The 18,254-nt window shown below is 45.7% G+C and overlaps 2 non-coding genes across 2 annotated transcripts; both read right to left on the minus strand.

The window, feature by feature from the left end:
• Positions 1–7,174: 7,174 nt before the first annotated feature.
• Trnat-ugu lies at positions 7,175–7,249 on the minus strand. The gene has a single exon. It is a non-coding gene; the product is annotated as a tRNA-Thr (tRNA).
• A 3,535-nt stretch (positions 7,250–10,784) lies between these two features.
• Positions 10,785–10,859, minus strand: Trnap-cgg. Its single transcript has one exon. It is a non-coding gene; the product is annotated as a tRNA-Pro (tRNA).
• Positions 10,860–18,254: the final 7,395 nt, after the last annotated feature.

An 18,254-nucleotide genomic window follows, 5' to 3' on the forward strand; every position in this document is an offset into this window, starting at 1 on the left:
GTAAAATCTTCACAGGTATCGTTGAAAGAAAAGTGCGAGTATTAGTTGAGGACAAATTGGATGAAAATCAGTGTGGGTTTAGGCCTCTTACAGGTTGTCAGGACCAGATCTTTGGCTTACGACAAATAATGGAGAAGTGTTACGAGTGGAACAGGGAATTGTACCTATGCTTTATAGATCTAGAAAAGGCAATGACCGGGTTCCTAAGAGGAAGTTATTGTCTGTTCTACGAGATTATGGAATGGGAGGCAAACTTTTGCAAGCAATTAAAGGTCTTTACATAGATAGTCAGGCAGCAGTTACAGTTGACGGTAAATTGAGTTCATGGTTCAGAGTAGTTTCAGGGATAATACAAGGCTGCAACCTGTCTCCATTGTTGTTCATATTGTTTATGGATCATATGTTGAAAACAATAAACTGGCTGGGTTAGATTAAGATATGTGAACGCAAAATAAGCAGTCTCGCATATGCGGATGACTTAGTTGTGATGGCAGATTCGATTGAAAGTTTGCAAAATAATATTTCAGAGCTAGATCAGAAGTGTAAGTACTATGGTACGAAGATTAGCATCTCCAAAACGAAAGTAATGTCAGTGGGAAAGAAATATAAACGGATTGAGTGCCAAATAGGAGGAACAAAGTTAGAACAGGTGGACGGTTTCAAGTACTTAGGATGCATATTCTCACAGGATGGCAACATAGCGAAAGAACTGGAAGCGAGGTGTAGCAAAGCTAATGCAGTGAGCGCTCAGCTACGATCTACTCTCTTCTGCAAGAAGGAAGTCAGTACCAAGACTAAGTTATCTGTGCACCGTTCAATCTTTCGACCAACTTTGTTGTATGGGAGCGAAAGCTGGGTGGATTCAGGTTACCTTATCAACAAGGTTGAGGTTACGGATATGAAAGTAGCTAGGATGATTGCAGGTACTAGTAGATGGGAACAATGGCAGGAGGGTGTCCACAATGAGGAAATCAAAGAAAAACTGGGAATGAACTCTATAGATGTAGCAGTCAGGGCGAACAGGCTTAGATGGTGGGGTCATGTTACACGCATGGGAGAAGCAAGGTTACCCAAGAGACTCATGGGTTCAGCAGTAGAGAGTAGGAGGAGTCGGGGTTGACCAAGGAGAAGGTACCTGGATTCGGTTAAGTATGATTTTGAAGTAATAGGCTTAACATCAGAAGAGGCATCAATGTCAGCACTGAATAGGGGATCATGGAGGAATTTTATAAGGGGGACTATGCTCCAGACTGAACGCTGAAAGACATAATCAGTCTTAAATGATGATGATTATGAAACATATCCTTTATTAGACCTTAAGTTAATTATGCAGTTGCTAAGCTTTGTCAATTGTTTTTGCTTGAAATTTTCAGTCCATTACCAACGGCACTGGCTGATTAATTATTTAGTAACAACTGCTGAATACAGAGATTATTCGACTTTTGGAATTGATTGGCCTGTATTTGTAACTAATCGATTCTCACTTACACTTCTGCTATTTAATATTTTAAGTTAATCTGGCTCACTGTGGAGGATACTTGTCGTTTGGCCTTATTTGGTTGTCCATGACCTCTAACTCCTCGTGAAGAATAACTTGTGCTGCAAATATTTAAAATGAAATTTTTTGTTGTCATCTCCTTGTTTATGTATTACCTCAATGACCGTGTTCAACAAACCGTTCTCAAAACATGCGTAATTTGTGGTCGTAGTACTTTTTCACTCGCCAACTAGCTCCCTATCGCTTCAAAGTGGTTGTTGAATGCTTCAAAGGAGACATTATAGAAGGAGTGATCGTAAGAGAGGAAAAGTAATACAGCATAAGACTAATACGAGGGTTATCCCAAAAATAAGGTTTCCTATTTCTTTATAAGTACATAGACCTGTTTATTTCTACACTGGTTTATATCTGTTTACAGCTTGAACATTTAGCTGTTTTTCGACATAATCAGCATTTCTGTCGACGCATTTTTGTAGACGCTGTGGCAGTTTTTGTATGCCCATGTGATACCAGCTCGCCGCCATGCTGTTCAGAAAGTTATAAACCTTTCTTTCACCTCGTCGTCGGAGCTGAATTGCTGGAACAACAATTAATGCTGACAGGTACCGTGAGACGCTGAAAAAACTCAAACGGGCAATTCAGATCCGGAGAAGAGGAATGCTGAGCAAGGGCGTACACATTCTCCACAACAACGCTCGCCCACACATCGCTCGGCAAACGTTGCTCTCCTGCAACAGTTTCAGCGGAACATAATCACCCACCCACCCTACAGTCCTGACTTGGCGCCCAGTGACTATCACCTGTTCCCTAGGTCAAAAGAACATATGGCAGGAAAGCGATTCAGCTCCGACGACGAGGTGAAATAAATGGATCATAACGTCCTGAACCGCATGGCGGCGAGCTGGTATGACATGGGCATACAAAAACTACCACAGCGTCTACAAAAATGCATCGACAGAAATGGTGATTATATCGAAAAATAGCTAAATGTTAAAGCTGTAAACTGATGTAAACCATTGGAGAAATAAACAGGTCTATGTACTTATAAAAACATAGGAGACCTTACTTTTGGGATTACCCTCGTAGGTGGCTTTGAGAGATGAAGTTGTGAAGGCAGCAGAGCATCAAATAGGTAAAAAGGCAAGGCTTTGTAGACGTTCTTGCATGTCACAGTACATTTTGAATTTAATCGATGAAACGAGAAAATATACAATGGCAGCAAGTTTAAAGTGGCTAGAGGACAGAAGCACCTCTACAGAAGCAAGTGTAACTTGAGGAAAGGAAAATCAAAGAGACCTTTGGAGAAAACATAAGCAGCTGCAGATGGAAAGCCAGTCCTAAGCAAAGAAGTGGAAGCTGAAAGATGGAAGGAAAATACGTAAGCGCTATGCAAGGGAAAATGAACTTGAAACAATAATAAAAAAATGGAAGAAGATGTAGATGAAGATGATATGGGAGGTATGATTATGCGAGAAGAATATGACGAAGCAGTGAAAGACCTAAGGTGAAGCAAGGCCTCGGGAGTAGACAACACTCCGTAAGAACAAGTGGCAGCTTTGGTAGAACCAGCCAAGACAAAACTTTTCCATCTGATGTGCAAGATGTAAGAGACAGGTGATATGTCAGACTTGAAGAAAAAAGCAATAATTGCAAAAATCAAATGGCTCTGAGCACTATGGGACTTAACATCTGAGGTCAGCAGTCCCCTAGAACTTAGAACTACTTAAACCTAACTAACCTAAGGACATCACACACACCCATGCCCGAGGCAGGATTCGAACCTGCGACCGTAGCGGTCGCGCGGTTCCAGACTGTAGCGCCTAGAACCGCTCGGCCAACCCCGGCCGGCCAGTAATTGCAATTGCAAAGAAAGCAGGTGCTGACAGGAGTGAATATTGTCAGACTATCAGTGTAATAACTCGCGGTTACGCAATACTGACACGAATTGTTTACAGACTTATAAAAAAATGGTAGAAGCCAACCACTGGGAAGATCATTTTGAGTTCGGGAATAATTTAGGAACACGAGAGCAGATGCTGACTGTATGAATTATAAGATAGGTTGAAGAAGGGCAAACCTATGTTTATAGGACTTTTAGAGTTAGAGAACACTTTTGACAAAATTGCCTGGAAATCATCTTGCTCATATTGAGCACCAAAGCTGACGATGGCAACGGTTAATAGAAAACACCTCAGATGTGTTATCAGTCATTTGTTGTGTTAGTACAGGACCGGCCATTGTGGCCGAGCGGTTCTAGGCCATTCAGTCCGGAACCGCGTTGCTGCTACGGTCGCAGGTTCGAATCCTGCCTCGGGCATGGATGTGTGTGCTGCCCTTATGTTAGTTAGGTTTAAGTATTTCTAAATCTAGGGGACTGATGACCTCAAAAAAATTGCTCTGAGCACTATGGGACTTAACTGCTACGGTCATCAGTCCCCTAGAACTTAGAACTACTTAAAGCTAACTAACCTAAGGACAGCACACAACACCCAGCCATCACGAGGCAGAGAAAATCCCTGACCCCGCCGGGAATCGAACCCGGGAACCCGGGCGTGGGAAGCGAGAACGCTACCACACGACCACGAGATGCGGGCACTGATGACCTCAGATGTCCCTTAGTTCTCAGAGCCATTTAAAACATTTGTTAGTACAGGTTTCGTTCTTTGAACATATTCAGGTTGCTGGGTTGTTCTAAAGTCAAGATAGGCGCCAACACGAAAAAGTTCAACGAACGGAACCAGTCGTAACTCAATATACCTTTGATAACACAACTGAGATATTTCTTACTAATCATTGATTTTGGCTGTAATATACTCTTTGAAATTGTAAAGGCAATAGGGGTTAAACACAGGTAGTGAAAGGTTATTTATAAGTTGTACAGAAAAAAGACGCCAGTTTCATGAGTCGATGGGCATGAAAGGCAAGCTGTGGTTGACAAGGTTGTGAGGCAGGATTGCAGGATAGCACCGATGGTGCTCAGTCTGTAAACTGAAAGAGCAATAAAGGAAATGAAAGAAAAAATTGGAGAAGGAATTAAAGTCCAGGAAGAAGAAATGAAAAATTTATGGTTGCAGGTGACATTGTAATTCTCTCTGACAGCAAAGGATTTGAAAGAGCTGGTAAAAAAAAAAAAAAATGTCGTTTGACGAGGGCTTCCCGACGGGTAGCCGTTCGCCGGGTGCAAATCTTTTGATTTGACGCCACCTCGGCGACTCGCGCGTCGATGGGGATGAAATGCTGATGATTAGGACAACACAACACCCAGTCCCTGAGCGGAGAAAATCTCCGGCCCAGCCGGGAATCGAACCCGGGCCCTTAGGATTGACAGTCTGTCGCGCTGACCACATTTTTTTTTTTTATCTCATTTTGTTCGCTCTTGTTCGTCGCATCTGCTCGGGGCGGACGTCGTAAGACATCCTTTCAAGTTAGTTGTTGATCGATTAACTCAGTTTTTTTATTACAGAGGGCAGCTAACCCTCTGACCGAACACGCTGAGCTACCGTGCCGCCTTCCACTCAGCTACCTTGGGCGGACGAAAGAGCTGGTGAAAGGAGGATATAAAATCAACAGCAGTAAAAGCAATAAAAAAATGGTGGAATGTAGTCGAATTTACTCAGATGATACTGAGATAATTAAATTAGGAAATAAGACGCTAAAAGTAGTAGATGATGGCAGAAGTAGGGAGGATATGAAATATGGACTGGCAAAGCCAAGAAAAGTGTGTCTGAAGAAGAGAAAATTGTTAACATAGTATATACACTGAAGAGCCAAAGAAACTGGTACACCTGCCTAATATCGTGTAGGGTCCCAAGAAGCACACAGAAGTGCCGCAACAGGACGCGGCGTGGACTCGACTAATGTCTGAAGTAGTGCTGGAGGGAACTGACACCATGAACCCCGCGGGGCTGTACATAAAGCCATAAGGGTAAGAGGGGGTGGAGATCTCTTCTGAAGAGCACGTTTCAAGGCATCCCAGATATGCTCAATAATGCTCATGTCCGGGGAGTTCGGTGGCCAGCGGAAGTGTTTAAACTCAGAAGAGTGTTGCTGGAGTCACTCTGTAGCAATTCTGGACGTGTGGGGTGTCCCATTGTCCTGCTGGAATTGGCCACGTTAGTCGGAATGCACAATGAATGGATGCAGGTGAGCAGACAGGGTGCTTACGTACGTGTCACCTGTCAGAGTCATATCTAGACGCCCCACACCATTACAGAGCGTCCACCAGCCTGAACAGTCCTCTGCTGACATGTAGGATCCAAGGATTGATGAGGTTGTCTCCATACCAGTACACGTCCTTACGCTCGATACAGTCTGAAAGGAGACTCGTTCGACCAGGCAACATGTTTCCAGTAATCAAGCGTGCAATGTCGTTGTTAACGGGCCCAGTGGATGCGTAAAGCTATGTGTCATGCAGTCACCAAGGGTACACCAGTGGGTCTTCGGCTTCGAAAGGAAATTGATGATGTTTCGTTGAATGGTTCGCACGCTGACAGTTGTTGATGGCCCAGTACTGAAACATACAGCAAGTTGTGGTAGGGTTGCACTTCTTTCACGTTCAGCGATTCTCTTCAGTCGTCGTTGGTCCCGTTCTTGCAGGGTCCTTCCCCGGCCGCAGCGATGTCGGAGATTTGATGTTTTACCGGATTCCTGATATTCACGGTACACTCGTGAACCAGTCGTACGGGAAAATTCCCATTTCATCGCTACCTCGGAGATGCTGTGTCCAATCGCGCATGCGCCGACTATAACACCACATTCAAACTCACTTAAATCTTGATAACCTACCAATGTAGCAGCAGTGACCGATCTAACAACTGCGCCAGACACTTGTTGTCTTACATAGGAGTTGCCGACTGCAGCGCCGCAATCTGCCTGTTTATATATCTCTGGCCGGCCACTGTGGCCGAGCGGTTCTAGGCGCTTCAGTCCGGAATCGCGCTGCTGCTCCGGTCGCAGGTTCGAATCCTGCCTCGGGCATGGCTGTGTGTGATATCCTTAGGTTAGCTAGGCTTAAGTAGTTCTAGGTGACTGATGACCTCAGTCCCATGGCGCTTAGAGCCATTTGACCATATGAACATATCTCTGTATTTGAATACACATCCCTATACCAGTTTCTTTGGCGCTACAGTGTAAAATATAGACTTAAAATTGCAATAAAAGTATGTCTGAATAAGAGAAAATTGTTGAGATCGTAAGAGGAAGACTTTTCTGAAGGAATCCGTCTCCATTGCAACGTTCTACAGAAATTAAATATGAATTATAATCAATTCAGACAGGAGGAGAATATAAGCTTTTGAAATGTGGTGATGCAGAAGGTGGGTGGATCTCGTAGCCAATTAGGAGGTAATAGAATTCGGGTGAATTAAATTTGTTGTATATCTTGACGAAAAGGTCGGTTGTGGGGCATAAAGGAATCGCCTGTGGAGGGAAGTGTAGGTGCTAAAAATTGTAGGTGGGTACCAAGAGATGAATACATTAAGCAAATTCAGAGGGATGTTGGTTGCTGTAGTTATTAGGAGTCCAAGAAGCTTGCACAGGACAGGGTAGCATAGAGAGCTGCATATAGACTAGTCTGCGGACTGCAGACCATAAGAACAACTTAAAATAATATATTTATACCTACAGCTGCTGACGGGCGTTGATATACTTGTATATTAACGAGGACAGGTGAAAATGTGCCCCGACCGGGACTCGAACCCGGAATCTCCTGCTTACACGGCAGACGCTCTATCCATCTGAGCCACCCAGGGCACAGAGGACAGTGCGACTGCAGGGACAATCTCGCGCACACCTCCCGTGAGAAGCACATTCTCACCTTATATGTCGACGCACTACATTCGTAGTGTCCCTACCCAAAACACTCATTTCTCGTGGGATACATTCTTACCAAGTCCCGTTAGAGTTTGGGTAATATGTGTGCGTCCGCACAGAAGGAGGAGGTCATGGCCGGTATTGCCAGAACTATATACTTATAACAGACACCATATCCATATAACAACAACTTAATAGCTGCACGGGGGGGTTCGTATAGCTAGCTACACGAGCTACATTCACGTTCGGACTCGGAGGCCGTCTCGCGGGCAAGTAGCACCGCCCCTGAGAGTAGAGCGGAGACGCACACCCAGAGTAGGGAGTAGGGAGTAGCCGCATTCCGCGAGCGCCGCGGCGCGTGTCTGAGGCCGGAGACCGCGAATAGCGCCGGTGGGGAGGCGGGGGAGGCGGGGGCGCCGGCAGAGGAGCCGGCCGATCAATCACCGGGGCGGCGCGGCACACATTAGCCGCATGCCTGGCGCCCAATGCCACTGTCTGCACGCCGCCCACGCTGATGGATGGCGCCACGGCCGCCTGTCGATAGCGGCCCGATCTGGGCGCGAACCCGGCACCACGGGTCTCCCGCCCCGAGCCGCGCGTGTACCGTCCACTCCTGTCGTGAAAGTTGTCTGTCACACACGCAACTATATATATCTAGAATGAGATTTTCACTCTGCAGCGGAGTGTGCGCTGATATGAAACTTCCTGGCAGATTAAAACTGTGTGCCCGACCGAGACTCGAACTCGGGACCTTTGCCTTTCGCGGGCAAGTGCTCTACCATCTGAGCTACCGAAGCACGACTCACGCCCGGTACTCACAGCTTTACTTCCGCCAGTACCTCGTCTCCTACCTTCCAAACTTTACAGAAGCTCTCCTGCGGACCTTGCAATATTATTAAGGTAAATACATTGTTTATTCTCAATCAAAATCTTTCATTTGCTAACTATGATCAGCAGTTAGTGCCTTCAGTAGTTAGAATCTTTTATTTAGCTGGCAGTATGGCGCTCGCTGTATTGCAGGAGTTCGAATAACGAAGATTTTTGTGAGGTAAGTGATTCATGAAAGGTGTACTTTATTGTTAGTCAGAGCCATTCTTTTCTACGGATTATTAAGTCATATTGCGTTGCGCTAAAATATTGTGTCAGTTCAGAATAAGTAAAGAGAAAACTGTCTGAGTACATTGAGCTTTACTCAGCTGTTACTGTATCAAATAACGTAGAGTTTTTCCAGCACTGCCATTCTTAATTTTCAAAGGGGACATTTCAGCTTCCATTATCAACATCAACATCACAATTGCCTCTGTTACTTTATCGTACCTAAGGCCAAACTGATAGTTATCTAGCCCTTCCTCAATTTCCTTAACACCAGTAAATTAGTAGGTTCTATAGCTTATGATTTTATGTCGTAACACTCCTCCATGTTCATAATGTTAAATTTTTAAAATTAGTTAACGACAATTTCTAATCTCAAATGGATCAAATGTCTCTAAGCACTATGGGACTTAACAGCTGAGGTCATCAGTCCCTTGACTTAGAACTACTTAAAAACTAACCTAAGGACACCACACACATCCTTGCCCGAGGCAGGATTCGAACCTGCGACTTTAGTAGGAGCGCGGTTCTGGACTGAAGCGCCTAGAACCGCTCGGCAACAGCGGCCGGGTTCTAATCTCAATGTAAATAAGGTAGTAACAGCTCACTGCATAAGTTACTTTCAGCCAATTTGGTATCAGTTACAGTGTAATTTTACTTGCTCTAATCACACCGTATTTACTTTACTTAGTTAATTTCACCAAGGGATGGCCAAGAATTCGGCTCGTGGGCCGCGCCTTGTCGCGAAGGCTCTGGCTCTCACGCTTTCTCCCCACCGCTACGCCACGCAGTCTGAGCGTGAAGAGGGATAAACTGCAAACGCGCCGCTTTTAAATGGAAATACACTCGCACTGCATACGACTTAGATTTTATATCTCATATTTCTCAACAACACCGATAATAAATAAAACAAATTTTCCGTTTTATTTAATTACTTTTTTGGCGCGCTGAAGATAAAAAGAACACATTGACACCGGTGTGTCAGACCCACCATACTTGCTCCGGACACTGCGAGAGGGCTGTACAAGCAATGATCACACGCACGGCACAGCGGACACACCAGGAACCGCGGTGTTGGCCGTCGAATGGCGCTAGCTGCGCAGCATTTGTGCACCGCCGCCGTCATTGTCAGCCAGTTTGCCGTGGCATACGGAGCTCCATCGCAGTCTTTAACACTGGTAGCAAGCCGCGACAGCGTGGACGTGAACCGTATGTGCAGTTGACGGACTTTGAGCGAGGGCGTATAGTGGGCATGCGGGAGGCCGGGTGGACGTACCGCCCAATTGCTCAACACGTGGGGCGTGAGGTCTCCACAGTACATCGATGTTGTCGCCAGTGGTCGGCGGAAGGTGCACGTGCCCGTCGACCTGGGACCGGACTGCAGCGACGCACGGATGCACGCCAAGACCGTAGGATCCTACGCAGTGCCGTAGGGGACCGCACCGCCACTTCCCAGCAAATTAGGGACACTGTTGCTCCTGGGGTATCGGCGAGGACCATTCGCAACCGTCTTCATGAAGCTGGGCTACGGTCCCGCACACCGTTAGGCCGTCTTCCGCTCACGCCCCAACATCGTGCAGCCCGCCTCCAGTGGTGTCGCGACAGGCGTAATGGAGGGACGAATGGAGACGCGATGAGAGTCGCTTCTGCCTTGGTGGCAATGATGGTCGTATGCGTGTTTGGCGCCGTGCAGGTGAGCGCCACAATCAGGACTGCATACGACCGAGGCACACAGGGCCAACACCCGGCATCATGGTGTGGGGAGCGATCTCCTACACTGGCCGTACACCACTGGTGATCGTCGAGGGGACACTGAATAGTGCACGGTACATCCAAACCGTCATCGAACCCATCGTTCTACCATTCCTATACCGGCAAGGGAACTTGCTGTTCCAACAGGACAATGCACGTCCGCATGTATCCCGTGCCACCCAACGTGCTCTAGAAGGTGTAAGTCAACTACCCTGGCCAGCAAGATCTCCGGATCTGTCCCCCATTGAGCATGTTTAGGACTGGATGAAGCGTCGTCTCACGCGGTCTGCACGTCCAGCACGAACGCTGGTCCAACTGAGGCGCCAGGTGGAAATGGCATGGCAAGCCGTTCCACAGGACTACATCCAGCATCTCTACGATCGTCTCCATGGGAGAATAGCAGCCTGCATTGCTGCGAAAGGTGGATATACACTGTACTAGTGCCGACATTGTGCATGCTCTGTTGCCTGTGTCTATGTGCCTGTGATTCTGTCAGTGTGATCATGTGATGTATCTGACCCCAGGAATGTGTCAATAAAGTTTCCCCTTCCTGGGACAATGAATTCACGGTGTTCTTATTTCAATTTCCAGGAGTGTATAATTTTGAAACTTCCTGGCAGATTAAAACTGTGTGCCGGACCGAGACTCGAACTCGGGACCTTTGCCTTCCGCGGGCAAGTGCTCTACCAACTGAGCTACCCAAGCACGACTCACGCCCCATCCTCACATCTCGTCGTCTGGAAGGTCGAGGTACTGGCAGAAGTAAAGCTGTGAAGTCGGGGCGTGAGTTGTGCTTGGGTAGCTCAGTTGGTAGAGCACTTGCCCGCGGAAGGCAAAGGTCCGGAGTTCGAGTCTCGGTCCGGCACACAGTTTTAATCTGCCAGGAAGTTTCATATCAGCGCACACTCCGCCGCAGAGTGAAAATCTCATTCTGGATATATAATTTTTATCGGGTACAAAGCAATGTGGACGTCCTGGACAGTGTTAACGTTAAAGGGATTTGTCTTTAAAACGGGACTTATATATCGCAGTCAGTTACATCTGCACACGTACTGGGGCGCTTTCAATTAATCAGCGAACGGTCTAGGAACCAGATGTATGATTGGCAACGTCCTCGAAACGTGTAGAAAACTAAACTTGTAATTCCTTCAAGGCTGTAATGAATTCTTCTAATCTCGCGTTTTCTTTAATGCCAGTGAGTTTAAGGAGCTGGACTGTGTTTGTCAGAATGTGTGTCTCCTAAACCGCGATCTTCTCTTTAAATGCATCCCCAACAAAAGAGAAAGAAGCTGTTTGACTTCTTTCAGTGTCCTACTCTGGGCGGTATGCAGTCAAGTCCACTTAAAATGCGAGGTCGGCAGTCCGTTCCGAAGGTTGAAATTTTCGTTCTTACTCATTTTTAGCCGGCCGGTGTGGCCGTGCGGTTCTAGGGGCTTCAGTCTGGAACCGCGTCACCGCTACGGTCGCAGGTTCGAATCCTGCCTCGGGCATGGATGTGTGTGATGTCCTTAGGTTAGTTAGGTTTAAGTAGTTCGAAGTTCCAGGGGACTGATGACGACAGATGTTAAGTCCCATAGTGCTCAGAGCCACTTTTGAACACTCATTTTTCCTTCATAAATTCAACAATAGCGAGCTATAAGTCGAAAAATAGTTCCAGTCGCTCCTCTTGACTTGACCATCGTACTTTGCAGTGATCTATAAGGTCACCATACTCTTCGTTCAGTTCCATCAAAAATTGTAGCAACTGACAGCGGAATAATGCGTGCGTCTTCATAAATTTTACTGCTCGTGTCATCAGTTTCTTCATGTGTTCCATGCCTGCAAATTTAGCACAAAGTGCATTCTGATGTAGAGAAAAATGAATCCCGTGTGTCGATCCTTTCTAAATTTTCTCTCTTTCATTGCCAACTAAATCTTTATATTCTTTCGCATGGTACTGTAATGTCGATTCATAGCAAATTATTACTACCTTTTAGTATTTGTAATACGTACTGAGAATTCTGCGATCATGATAGAAGCTGGAGAAATGGATTAAAATTTGCGACATGGCCAGAACTTGAACCCAGCTCTTCTGCATACAAGACAGATATGCTAACCATTAGACCAACCTTTTTTCGCCCAGATACTATGAACATTGTTTTGGAAGGAATGGACTGGTGAGTGCTCAGGGGGCAGAGTGGGCAACGATAAAAACCCGAGGCACAGGAATAAACAGAAGTCGAAGGCTTTGTTACTGTTTACTTATTTTTATTTTTATTTTTTTGTAATTTTGGCTATTACTATGAAATTATGTAGAATAGACATCATCCACATTGAAAAAAAAAACGGTTAAAAGAAAAGGAAAATATATAAAATTCGCGCATCTACAGGGAGCTCTCCTATCTGAGGAGGCCTGGGTTAGAATCGATCAATTAAAACTATGTGCTGGACCAAGACTCGATCTTGGAAACTTCGACTGTCAAAAAAAATGGTTCAAGTGGCTTTGAGCACAATGGGACTTAACATCTGAGGTCATCAGTCCCCTAGAACTTAGAACTACTTAAACCTAACCAACCTAAGAACATCACACACATCCATCCCCGAGGCAGGATTCGAACCTGCGACCGTAGCAACAAGTGTTCCACCAACCACATTCAGCTGCATTGACTACCCAGGTCGAACGTCCTCCCTAATATTTAAATTTCAATTCGTGATTTGAGCCTGTTTTCCCCTTCTTACATGACCAGTATTGCTAATGCTCTACGGTACTGGAGAGTACGTAGTAGGGAAATCCTGCCTGTACCTCCGGTGTAGGTGTCCTTATAGATCTGATGTAATTAAATTTTCCTTGAGACCTGTTAGTCTCAACTTTATATACAATAATGACAGAAGCTGAAGAAATCAATTAAAATTTGTGCTATAACTGGAACATAAACCGAGATATCCTGCTAACACAAACTTCGTGCCTTCAGCCTGTTGAAATTTGCGTTAGAGAGGGCATTGGACTAGGGTAGTCGATATGCAGCGGTGCTATCCATCCTGCAACGGTGGTGTAATGACTAGCATGTTTGCCTAGTAAGCAGTAGACGAGGGTTCAAGTCCTAAACCTTCCACAAATTTAAATTCTTTTCTTCAGCTTATGTCATTATTGTAGATAAAGCTGAGACGCATATCTCTGAAGAAAAATTTATTTACATACTAAGAATTCTCGGCAACGGCCTTGCCGCAGTGGATACACCGGTTCCCGGGAGATCAATCACCTAAGTTAAGGGCTGTCGGGCGTGGTCAGCACTTGGATGGGTGACCATCCAGGCCGCCATGCACTGTTGCCATTTTTCGGGCTGCACTCAGCCTCGTGATGCCATTTGAGGAGTTACTCGACCGAATAATAGCGGCTTCGGACAAGAATACCATCTTACGAGCGGGAGAACGGTGTGCTGACCCCACGCCCCTCCTATCGGCATCCTCCACCGAGGATGACACGGCGGTCGGATGGTCCCGGAAGGCCACTCGTGGCCTGAAGACGGAGTGCGGAGAGCACTGAGAATTCTCATTCCTGTCTCCCACCAGTCCCACTCATTTTCAAAGACTTCCGAAAATACATTGATAGACTCTTTTTTTGCGCAAACAGCCACTGGAACTACGGACGTCTCCCATATCGCCAAGAAACAGCCAAGGCTAAAAAGTGCTGACACCACGATTGTGCCGAATTTAAGAGGGTTGTGACGACCGGCATTTCCCGCACCACCATACTAGATGAAATGTCTCACTGTACCGAGTACTTCCGAGGATGACCGAGCAAAGCCGAGGGACAGGTCGGCTCTCGGTCCGCCCGCGGCACTGACAGTCTGCGTGTGTGTAGTTTGGGACGCCGTGGCCTGCCGTGATTTAATCGATCGTGTACTATAGGCAACTGGGTTTAATGTTTCGCGTTGTCGGCGCAACCCTTCAGCACGTTGTCTATAGCGCCCTCCGAGACTGCTGGTCAGTCGGTTCAACTCTCGCGGCTGGTACGCGACGCTGCGCCAACACGACAGGTCGGCAGTGTGACGTGGTCTGCATACTGATATTACGGGGCAGCCTTCACAACCCTTTCCATCAACTAACGAAGCGTAACGGGGTTCTCACCACAGCACCGGTAATCAGTAAGTCCAGTTCTGTATGTTTATGCTGGTTATGGTATCTAACAAGGAGAGGGCCTCCAGCGGTGCTATCAGCTTTTGAAACTATCTATACGGTGACGTAGGTTAAGACCCCATGTATCACACACTGCAGCTGTTTGCCCTGGTGGGTCTTTGTCAGCAAGTAATTGACGAAAAACATTTCCGAATTGTGTGTGACACGGGACAGCGTTAAAAAGGTTCCTGCAAATAGTGCGGTCGTGCCGTGTAATGAAACAGAAAACTGCCTCGCGTGCAGGAGGTTGTCGGTTCGAATCTCGACGGACTCTGAATTTTTTAAAATAATATTTATCAAAATTAGTTTGTCAATCTATTTTACACAATCGATGTAAATGAAATTTTTTGATTACATTGTCGCATAATTTCAATCACAATACCAACTTTTTCATTTGCTCTCCTTTTTTTTCCTATCACTCTTTCTCACTTCAACTCTTTGTACATTGTTTTTAATTAATTTTATGTATTAATTTCGATTTAATATCTTTTATCTGTCTGGTTTTTCTTCCACATTATTGCGGTAATTATATCTATTTCTCATTTTGCTTGAATTTCGTTGTTTTAAACGTTTATATGACGATTACTGTGCAAAAATAACTGCACATTTGATAACAAATATAATTTTTTCGTACCATTCCACAACTATAAATAGATTATATATATAGTTAAGGCTCACCGGCCATTTGACCATCTTCTTCTGTGCAGATGCACATACAGTGCCCGAAAACTGTTACGGGAATTGGTAGTTCAAAATGGTTCAAATGCCTCTGAGCACTATGGGACTTAACTTCTAAGGTCATCAGTCCCCTAGACTTAGAACTACTTAAACCTAACTAACCTAAGGACATCACACACACCCACGCCCGAGGCAGGATTCGAACCTGCGACCGTAGCGGTCGCGCGGTTCCAGACTGTAGCGCCAACAACCGCTTGGCCACCCCGGCCGGTTTTTTAAATTTTTTTTTACACTCAGTTTTTTTATTACAGAGGACAGCTAACCCTCTGACCGAACACGCTGAGCTACCGTGCCGGCAATTGGCAGTAAAGCCGCAAGTAATAAGTATAATGGGCAGGGGCACTGTGAATATAGTGCGGGACAATAAGTTGCGAATGTGGGTCTCACGGGAGACGTGCCAGAGATAAGTCCCTGCAGTCGCTCTATCCTCTGTGTCCTCGGTGTCACAGATGTTGCCGCTACGGTAGCTCAGCATGTTCGCTCAGAGGGCCGATTGTCCTCTGTAATAAAAAAACTGAGTGAGGGAATCAACGATCAACTTGAACAGATGTCATGTGACGTCCGCCCAGACCAAATGAAACGAACAATAAAAAAGAAAGATGGACAGAGCGTCTGCCATGTAAGCAGGAGATCCCGGGTTCGAGTCCCGGTCAGCTGTCCCCATTGACTTATATCAACGCCTGTATGCAGCTAAGGGTATTCATTTCATTGTAATTTCATTATAAATAATTTCGCCTTTCCTTTTTTAAGTGACAGATCAGAATTATTAAGTAATTGAATATTACAATATTTATTTCATTTATTTATCGTGTCGAAGACACCACTTTTACAAAATCAATAAGATTACAATAAGTAGAGAACATAAAGCAATACAGTAAATGGTAGTGGGAGACGTGAAGATTAATTAAAGTAAAATACAAAAACACAGAAAACAATGTTCATTTAAAAGAGCTGGTGTTATTGTGTCTGGGATTACAATCCTTATATCCCATGCGAAGCCCAGTACGTTGCCGCTTGTACGGCGTTGTCATCTGATGTTAGTAGGTGCAATGTTCGTACAATTTCCTGCAGTAAAATTTTTTTTCTTTATTTATAGACACAATCACATGTTTACGACACAGTCATAACCGGTTTCGGCCATATAATGACCATCTTCAGATGCTAAAATTGGCATACACTGAACACAGGTTCATGAGTTGTCAACGCATAAACCTGTGTTCAGTGTATGCCGCCTTTAGCATCTCAAGATGGTCGTTGTATAGCCGAAACAGGTTATGACTGTATAGTAAACATGTGCTTGTGTCTATAAAGAAAAAAAATTACAAAAGAATCAATCACGCACTCCAAAGACAAAATTGTTTTTCCAAAATTACCTGCAGACTAGTGGGTGTTATGGGTCTTGCAGTTCTCCATATTCTCAGAGCTCGTCTGTACTGATAGTCACATTTCTTTAGGTGTACTTTGCATCGTGGTACACCCGGTCTCGGCCGGCCGGAGTGGCCCAGCGGTTCTAGGCACTACAGTCTGGAGCCGGGCGACCGCTAAGTTCGCAGGTTCGAATCCTGCCTCGGGCATGGATGTGTGTGATGTCCTCAGGTTAGTTAGATTTAAGTAGTTCTAAGTTCTAGGGGACTGATGACGACAGCAGTTAAGTCCCATAGTGCTCAGAGCCATTTGAACCATTTGAACACCCGGTCTCAATCTAGTCAAGACTTTCCAGATATTGTGGAATTTCGAAGCCGGCTGTAGGTTCTTCCCTGGAACTATTCCCTGGTCTTCCTGGTTCCGAGTTTCGCCACATTTCTTCTCGTCGTGTTTTAGGCGCTAAAGGGATTGAATCAGTTATCTGTAGAAAATTCTTCCTAGAATTAAGTTTTTTAGGTTGGGTGTAGTGTCTAAACTTTGGATGTCTTAGATATGTTTCTTGTTTGTTTCTCGACGCGTTGTCTTAGGTGCCTTGCCACGGTTCGCGCGCCTTTCCCCGTCTGAGGTTAGAGTCCTCCCTAGGGCATAGGTGTGTGTGTCGTCCATAGCATACATTAGTTTAAGTTAGATTAAGTAGTGAATAAGCCTAGGAACCGATGACCTCAGCACTTTGGTCTCATAGAAGTTAGTGTGTAACCCTAGGGACCGATGATATCAGCAGTTTGGTCCCATAGCAACTTACCACAAATTTCCAAATATGTTTCTCGATTTCTGCAGCTGTTCTCCTTCTGATGTCTGGAGGGGCTATGCCCATAAGTTGATAAAGCTGGTTTGTGGGAGTTGGGCGGAGGCAGCCTGTTATGGTGCGTGCTGTCTCATTCACAGCTATACTTGCATGTTTTGCATGGGTGGACTTTTGCCACAGAGGTACTGAGTACTGCGGAGCGGAGAAACATAACGCTAGAGCTGACGTACGGAGAACTGTGGGTTGTGCTCCCCATCTACCATTTTTAAACTTGCGGATGATGTGCCTGGCACACTCTTTCACATTTGTGTTCAAACAGCGATCCTTGAAGGTGAGAGCGCGGTCGAGTTCGACTCAAAGATATTTTGGTGTGTCGCAGTGACAGACGCGCTTTGCCCTCCATGTTATGTTGAGTTCTCTCCTTGCCTCTCTACTGTGCAGGTGAAAATTGCAGACCTGGATTTTTGCTGGGTTTGTCTTGAGATGGTTGCCGTCATAGTAATCAGCTAGATTTTCAAGCACTTTGCTTTCCACCTCTTCAAATGTTTTGCCTTGAGTATCATCTACATTTACATCTACATTTATACTCAGCAAGCCACCCAACGATGTGTGGCGGAGGGCACTTTACGTGCCACTGTCATTACCTCCCTTTCCTGTTCCAGCCGCGTATGGTTCGCGGGAAGAACGACTGCCGGAAAGCCTCCGTGCGCGCTCGAATCTCTCTAATTTTACATTCGTGATCTCCTCGGGAGGTATAAGTAGTGGGAAGCAATATATTCGATACCTCATTCAGAAAAGCACCCTCCCGAAACCTGGATAGCAAGCTACACTGCGATGCAGAGCGCCTCTCTTGCAGAGTCTGCCATATGAGTTTGCTAAACATCTCCGTAACGCTATCACGCTTACCAAATAACCCTGTGACGAAACGCGCCGCTCTTGTTTGGATCTTTTCTGTCTCCTCCGTCAACCCGACCTGGTACGGACCCCACACTGATGAGCAATACTCAAGTATAGGTCGAACGAGTGTTTCGTAAGCCA

Source organism: Schistocerca piceifrons, chromosome 10 (assembly GCF_021461385.2).
Source record: "Schistocerca piceifrons isolate TAMUIC-IGC-003096 chromosome 10, iqSchPice1.1, whole genome shotgun sequence".
NCBI lineage: Eukaryota > Metazoa > Arthropoda > Insecta > Orthoptera > Acrididae > Schistocerca > Schistocerca piceifrons.